The sequence below is a fragment of the Eucalyptus grandis genome, chromosome 5 (genome assembly GCF_016545825.1).
Source record: "Eucalyptus grandis isolate ANBG69807.140 chromosome 5, ASM1654582v1, whole genome shotgun sequence".
Lineage (NCBI taxonomy): Eukaryota > Viridiplantae > Streptophyta > Magnoliopsida > Myrtales > Myrtaceae > Eucalyptus > Eucalyptus grandis.
The window spans coordinates 12,218,224-12,226,662 of NC_052616.1; the positions used below are offsets into that span (position 1 = coordinate 12,218,224).

At 41.3% G+C, this 8,439-nt stretch overlaps 1 pseudogene; it reads right to left on the reverse strand.

Moving 5' to 3' along the window:
• Window positions 1-691: 691 nt before the first annotated feature.
• LOC120294114 lies at window positions 692-1,352 on the reverse strand (annotated as a pseudogene).
• Between the last annotated feature and the right edge of the window lie 7,087 nt (window positions 1,353-8,439).

Consider the following 8,439-nt stretch of genomic DNA (forward strand, 5'->3'; position numbering starts at 1 on the left):
TTGTTCATGGGAACTGCCACTACCATATTGAATCATTGCTGTCCCTACCATCTCGCCGTTTCGCATAGTACTTGCTTCAATTTAATTGAATCTATCCTTCCGTTTGAAGGAACTAACATAAATTTACATTTTGCTATAAAGATGTTGCTAGATTTTGTAATTTCTAAACCCATCCTAGTTGACACGATAGTAGTCAGTCAGTGACTGCTATTCTCCAATTCTCAAATTCTAAAAGGTTCGACTCTAAAATTGGCCATGCCTAAGAAGAGCACCCTGTATTGCACTTACCATTTGGGCTACCTTGGAGTTGCAGGAGAGAAGACATGGCTTGAACATTTTATCATTCGCTTCAAGCAGAAAGCTTCTCCCCAGACGAACTCCAATTCTTCGATCAACCGCAAAATCTGCCATTTGGAAAGTACCATCGTGAATTAGAACGGATGATCTTGGTCAAACATGAGTTCTTTATTCAGCAACAGCAAGATGGGGTTATTTCACAAGGGGGAAATGGAATCGAAGTACAATTACCATGAGGTTCACGACGATGAACTCCTGTAGCCAGAATCATTTTGATGAACACAACAGTTTATTCTAAACACTGTAATGAGTACCGAAATTATTTAGTAGTAAAAGACATAGTCCTCGAGCATATAACGAACTTTTGATCCTTCACAGCACTTTAGTGACCTGGAATATTTCAGTGATACCCTAGTAGAGCAGGAGCTTCCTTCAGCTCACGGCCCTGATAATGTATGTCCTGAAACAATTCATCCATTTCAACCAGTCAAGATCAGATTGAGTATCCAGTCCGATTGATAAATCGCACAAGTGCTATAAAAATTTGAGAGGTGCTGTGAATGAGATCATTACCGATGCAAAGTGGTTCACATCCCGGTGATGTGCCTCATCAGCTCTCACCACGAGCACGACATCCCTCAGAGTGGATCCTTCGGGGAGCTGCCAGTAGTCGATGGCAATGGCCGGAGCCGGGACTTTCTCGATATTTCCATTGTCCAACTCCTTCAGGAACTCGGTGTAGGAGTGTATGGCCTCTTCTTCAAGGTAGCCAACCACCCGGTGGGCAAATTTGGGAGAGATCAGATAGCCCAGGGAGTAGGCGTTGAAGAAGACGCCCTGGACTGCAAACACGAGGGCGCGCTCGTACCATCTTGGCTGCGAAACCTCCATGAAGGTCATGAGGTGGATGCGTTCATTCTCAGCTTCTTCTAGCAAGGCTTTGATCCAACCACCACTGTGCTCGAACCGCCTCGGCGATTTGCAGTGCAGAAACAAATCCTCCGACCATGCCGGGCACCGCTGCCACGGTCTCCAGCATCATTGCTCTGCAGCCATATCTTCTCTGTTCACAAGAAATAAATGTTCATGTCAAAACTCTCGGGAGCGAATCGCGCGTTTAGCCTCTTACGCCCTTACATATCAAAGATAAAATTTAACATTAAAAAAAGGGAAAAAGCCACGAAAAACCCTGAACTTTGCTCAAAGTGACACATTTACCCCAAACTTTTTTTTGTGACGTGAAAAATCCCAAACTTTTCAAACCGTGACACATTTACCCCATTAAGGACATTTTTGTCTTTTTATTCTATTTTTTCCTTTTTCTTTTTTTTTTTTTTCTTTTCTTCTTCTTCCTCCGCCGGCGTCCGGCGAGGGTCGCCCGCCGGCGTCGGCGAGTGCCTCCCTCACCGGATCCGCGAGGGCCACCCGACGCCGGCGAGGGCAGGGGACACCCTCGCCGGCGTCGGGCGAGGACAACCCTCGCCGGATCCGGCGAGGCACCCGCCGGCGTCGGGCGAGGACGACCCTCGCCGGGCACGCAGGCGAGGGCCGCTCGACGCTAGTGAGGGCGGGGACACTGTTGGAGAAATCTTTCCGGAATATTTTGAAGCCGACAAAACGTTTATCGGTCCTAGTCCGGATAAATACGGACCTTCGTTTAGAGTCCGAAGACTTTCGATCACCGCACTCGACTCAAGACTCAAGACTCAAGACCATTCTCATTGACAGTTTTTCTAATCCAGTGACGAAGGCAATCCAGAGCTAAAGTATTTGGTTGAGGATTTAGTCCTATCCTCTAGAGAAGATCTCTTGGCTGGATAAATATAACGGATTTTTTTATTCGTAATCAAGATCGTTTGAAGATCCGATGGTCGACGAAATATTCTTGGAAGGTTCTATTCTTGGAAATCAAGATCCCTGATTGTATGGGCGAACATGATTGATGGGCTATCGTCAGGTTCCTTTAATAGCTCGAATGATTTTCTTGATTGATTCCGTCCAACGGGTAAATTGGAGGAATTCCTTTAGTAAGTGCCAACGGGTATGATGGCATAAAGGAGTATAAAAGGAAGACGTTTTAGTTGCTTTAGTGCATGATCGATAGAGAAATTCCAGAGTCTGAAGCACCTTGATTATTAGTCGATACATTTTGAGCGAAATTGTATACACAAAGAGTGTCTATACTTAGTGATACCTTGAGCAAGTGTGGTAGATCATCTACACCGAGAAATCAAGGGAGAACAACGCCGTAACATCTCTTTGTTCATAGTGGAATCCAGCCAATAGGTCATCGGTGCAGAAAAGAGTGGACGTAGGCTTGAAATAAGCCGAACCACTATAAACCGCGTGTTCAATTTTCTCTTCTCTTAGTCTTACTTTGATTATTGTTTGTCTCAAATCTATCAACTGTCTAGTATTGTGCAATTATCGAGAAAAATCCTTTATATACCTATTCACCCCCCTCTAGGTACTTATACTAGCTATATCAATTGGTATCAGAGCTCGTGTACTCACTTTATTTGAAGTGTTTCACTTCAGAGTAAAAGATCCATGGCTAGTATGCTAGCACCAGGGCTGATGGAATGGCAAAGCAATACCAGACCACCCTACTTTGATGGAAATGATTACAACATCTGGAAGAACAAGATGAAAGCTTTCCTACGATCAAAGGATCCTCTGGAGTGGGACGTTGTAGAAAAAGGAATTACTCCTACAGTTGCATCAGTCTTTGAAAGAGGGAAAGAAACTGTTGAGACCAGTAGAATGACTCAGGAAGAGATAATCAAGAGACAAACACTCGATGCAAAAGCAATTTACTCTTTATATTGTGCTTTGTCACCAACTGAATATAACAGAATATCTTCTTGTGTTACAAAGAAAAGAAGTTTGGGACAGATTACATATCACCTATGAAGGAACAGATCGAGTGAAGGAAACCAGAATTAACATTCTCCTCGGTCAATATGAAGCCTTCAAAATGAAACCAGGAGAATCTATAATTGACATGTTTAGCCGTTTTACAGATATTGTCAATGGTCTTGAGAATCAAGGACAAACAATTTCTGATCCCATGAAGGTAAACAAGCTACTTTGCGTGGACTCTCCAAGGATTGGAATCACATAAAGACTTCAATAAGAGAGACGCAAAGAATTATGCCACTATCTGTCGACGAGGCGATTGGAACTCTTCAGTCTTATGAAGTGGAAACGAATTAATGAAGATGAAGATCCAAAAGGTAAGAAATCCATTGCATTAAAATCAAATGATGATTCGATGATACAGATTACAAGATGATATGGATGATGAGGAGCTTGCTCTCATGATAAGAAGATTCGAAAACTCGAATAGAAAAGGAAGAAGGTTCAACTCAAAAAACAAAGTTTTCAAAGACAGCGACCAAGTCCGTTGATGATGAGGAACCAAATAAAGATATAGTTTGCTTTGAATGTAAGAAAAATGGACACATCAGACCCAATTGTCCTCTTCTGAAGAAGAAGAGAGGAAAAGCTAAAAAGTTTCGAAAAGCTCTCAAAGCCGAAACCTGGAGTGATATAGAGTGTGAAGAAAGTGATAATGAATATGCCAACCTATGTCCGATGGCACAATCGACTCGGCTCGTAGTCCGGATCGACTCGAACAAAGTGAATTTGAGGCAAGTAATTTTAAAATTCCTGTCAAAGTTTCTAAATACATTGATGAACTGTGTTTTAGTCTTAAGACTTCTCTCAAAAGAATTTCGAACTTAAAAAGGAAAACTCAGCTCTAAAACAAAAGGAAAACGTTTTAGAAGAAAGAGTTAAAAGTTTAGACTTGAATGTTTCCACTCTTAAAGAAAATGAAGATAATCTTTTAAAAGAAAATGCCCTTTTAAAAACTGACTTATCAAATATTTCAAAGAAATTTTCAATAGGTCCGAAAAACTTGAAAAATTCTTTCACTCAAAGACCTTACTTCAATAAGTCCGGTCTAGGTATGACAGCGAAACAATTCTCTTGATTGATTTTCCTAAAGTAAAAGAAAGAATTAAGGAAAGACCCTCGAGAGAGCTTACAAAAATCATTTCAAGAAAGTTTTTGTAAAGTCTCGTAGGTCGAAATGCCCTCGGTGTGTTCAAAGTGCAACAATCCGGATCACTTTGAAAAAAAGTGTCCTATGGTTTGGAAACCCGTTAAGAAAGTATGGGCTAATACCGTTTATCTTACTAACACCAAAGGACCCAAGAAAATTTGGGTACCAAAGAAAGCTTGAGACTCTCTTTTAAATGCGGGTCTCCGTCAAGAAAAAGTGGTATCTTGACAAAGGATGCTCAAGACATGACAGAGACTCAAATTGCTTCATAAAACTTGTTCAAGTAAATGGTGGAAAAGTTTCATTTGGAGGAAACAACAAAGGAAGTATTGTGGGATTTGGAACTGTGAAAATTGGAAATCTCACAATAAGTAATGTTTCCTAGTGGAAGGACTCAATTACAATCTTCTCGGCATTAGCCAATTGTGTGATACTTGGTTTTAAGATCTTCTTTCCGTAAGGAACATGTTCCTGGAACCAGTAAAGACTCTACTCGGTCTTTCATGGGTCGAAGACATGGAAATATCTATCTTCTGGATGTGAAACCAAATGAATCGTAATGCCTAATCTCAATTTAAGACGAAGCAAGCTTATGGCACAGAAAGCTTGGTCATGTCAACATGAAGCAATTAGCCAAAATCTCATCAAAGCAGCTTGTTCGAGGTCTACCCAAATTACCATATCAAAAGACTTATCCATGCACTCCATGTATTCTGGGAAAGCAGGAACAAGATGAATGAGAAAGGAAGAGTCGTACGAAACAAAGCAAGACTCATGGCCAAGGGATATACGCAAGAAGAAGGAATAGACTATGATGAGACATACGCACCAGTAGCAAGGTTAGAAGCTATTCGACTATTACTTGCATTTGCTTGTTATAAAAATTTCAGGTTATTCCAAATGGTCGTCGAAGTGCCTTCCTAAATGGATTTATCCATGAGGAAGTTTATGTGGAACAACCACCGGGTTTGAAGACCCAAAGAAGCCAGACTCAGTCTTCAGATTGAAAAAGGCCTTGTATGGTTTAAAGCAAGCACCTCGAGCTTGGTACGACAGACTAATCTATGCAGGATGAGTTTGAAATGAGTATGATGGGAGAGTTAACATTCTTTTCTTGGTCTTCAAGTAAAACAATTGAAGGAAGGAACTTTTATTTATCAAGAAAATATGCTAATGATCTTGTCAAAAGGTTTGGACTGGAAAAGTGCAAAAAGACCGACATACCGATGTCAAGTTCTTTGAAGATAGACAAAGATGAAGAAGGGAAGAAAGTTGATCAAAAGCTATACAGGAGCATCATTGGTTCACTTCTTTATCTTACCGCTTCTAGACCTGACATTTTGTTGAGTGTTTGCATCTGTGCTAGGTTTCAATCGAGATCCTAGAGAATCCCATCTCAGTCTTTGCGAAACGTATTATTAAATACGTTGCTTCATCTTCAAGCATCGGTCTTTGGTATCCTAAGAAGGGAGACTTTAATCTTCTGGGATATTCAGACGCAGATGTGGCCGGTTGCAGAGTTGATAGAAAGAGCACTTCGGGAACTTGCCGGTTGCTTGGAAGCAGGACAATGTCTTGGTTTTCAAGGAAACAAAGCACTGTGGCTCTCTCAACAATAGAAGCAGAGTATGTAGCTCTTGGAAGTTGCTGTTCGCAAATTTTATGGATAAAACAATAGCTACAAGACTTTGGAATTGAAGACTCATGCACAGAGATTAGATGCGACAACACCAGCGCAATCAATCTCACTAAAAATCCAATCCTTCACTCAAGAGCAAAGCATATAGAGATTCGACATCATTTCATTAGAGATCATGTTCAAAATGGAGAAATCTCGATTCAATTTGTTGATTCAAAAAATCAACTAGCGGATATATTCACAAAGCCTTTGGAGAAAAATCAATTCGATTTTATCTGTTCCAGACTCAACATTTTGAAGCTTGAGGAAGTTGAAGTCTAAAGACTCTCCAACCCTCAGACTTAGACATTCATGGCTATAGACTGTAAGTTGTTATTTTATTCAATCTCAAAAAGGTACGATCATTAGTTCAGTTAATTTATAATTTCCGTAGAAAAACTGAATCTTGTCTTTTCAAAAAGATTAACTTCTATTTGGTTTATCGATTTTAACAGAGGCGTGCCTCATTTTCCTTGTGCCGATTGGTTTTTCCTTTTAAAACCGAGTTGTATATATACGCTTTTCCTCGCTTAAACTTCAAAACCCTAAAAAGGCATTCTCCTCCTAATCCGTCTCTACTTCGTGTTTATCTTCGAGAAAGTTGTCATCTTTTCTTGGGAAAGCGAGTAAAGGAATCTTTCAACGACAAAGAAGGATGTCTTATTCGAGAAAATCTTCAAGAATCGCAACAGGGACCACGGAGAATGAAGGAGGGGCCTACCCATTTCGATCTCACCGAAGAGGAAGATTTACCGAGTCAGCAACAGAGCCCGATTCACTCTCCACCTCGTCACTCTTCACCATCTACCCCACAAGGTGCGGGTCAACAACCGGAGGAAGAAATAATCGAGGACGCACCACGTAAGAGTCCAAAACCCTCTTTATTTACAAGCTCTATCGTGCGTTGAAGAGCATTGGGACTCCGCCGAACTACATAGATGACTTCCTTAAAGATAAGAATTATGGGAATGAGTATATCTTTTGAGACGAATGGAGGATTTGGGAATTGCTCCCAAAGGAAAGGCCGAGGAAGCACTTACGAACATTACAAGTGATCCTCGTGTATCGGGACTGAATCCGACTGACGGGAACGATGATGATAAAATGTTCAAGGAATTTCAACCTAGAATGTGTGTTGCTGCGAAGGTGAAGGGAAAAAGGATGGATTTGTTTAAATCGAAGGAACAGAGAATCTGTTCTTCGACCGTTGAAACGAGGGGTGATAAACCTAGGAGTGTTGATTTCGATTTCTTGGATGCCATTAATGTGAACTTAAGGGAGAAGTTCAATCGCTTCAACTTGAGCAATTTTGTCCGATACCACGTACGGTTATGCGCAATTGACAGCATACTTCTATTCGAATCTTAGCTTTTTAGATGCGAATAGAATATCCTTCAAAGGTGTTCGAGACCAAGTCTATGTGGTAGATGTGGACATGTTGGCGGACATAATTGAGTTGATAGAGGACGATATCAACCGATCAAGGTTTCAATCGCTCGTACCACACTGGAACTTGTCAAAGACAGGAGTACAGAAGGAAGAGTTACCTACACAAGAATGCATGCCAACAACATCTTGCTTCACAAAATTGTGATCAACTGTATCAGGCCAAAGTCTACATCCAAGACTAACGTGTCTAACTCCGAGGCGAAATTGATGTACGCGATCAATTCGGGGAAGAAGTTCTCTCCCCCTCACACCATTCTCTTTCACATGTACAGAGCAATGGTGAAGGACAAAAGGGCCAATTGCCTTATCTAGGTCTTGTGACCAAGATCTTCGACACTTGAACATTGAACCTCCACATACTCTTTGTGTTCGACCATGCGACAAAATGGTGGTGGGTTTGAAAATGCCGACAAAAATGCGTTTGAAAGAGCTTAATAAGGCAATGGAAAAGTTCAAAGTGAAGACTCCAATATCTTCTGCATCAAAGAGAAAAGGGAAGGAGCCCATGGGTGCTCCATCCAAAAAGAAAAGAACTCTTATCTTGGAGGATGAAGATGAAGAGGAAGATCTCACTATCTCTGCATTGAAAAGGACCAGACGTTCTGTACCTGAATCAACATAACGACAGAAGAAAGGAAAAGAAGCAGAGGAAAAAGAACAGAGAGAAGAAGAGGGACAAGCAAAGAACAGAGAAGCAGAGGAGCAACAAGAGAAAGAGAAAGAAGACGAAGAGAAAGAAGCTGAAGAAGAAGGAGAAGCAAGAAAAGAAAAGTCTGCGATGAAGCCGGAGAGAAAGGGAATCAAGACGTCGAAGAGCATGACCATCACTCTTCCCCAATTGAGGTCCTAGAGACGGGGAGATGGCGAGCAAGGAAGGACTACACCACATGCTGTCAACAAAGAAGGTGTGAGTCGCTCACCAAAGCAAATCCGAAGATTTTCAGGC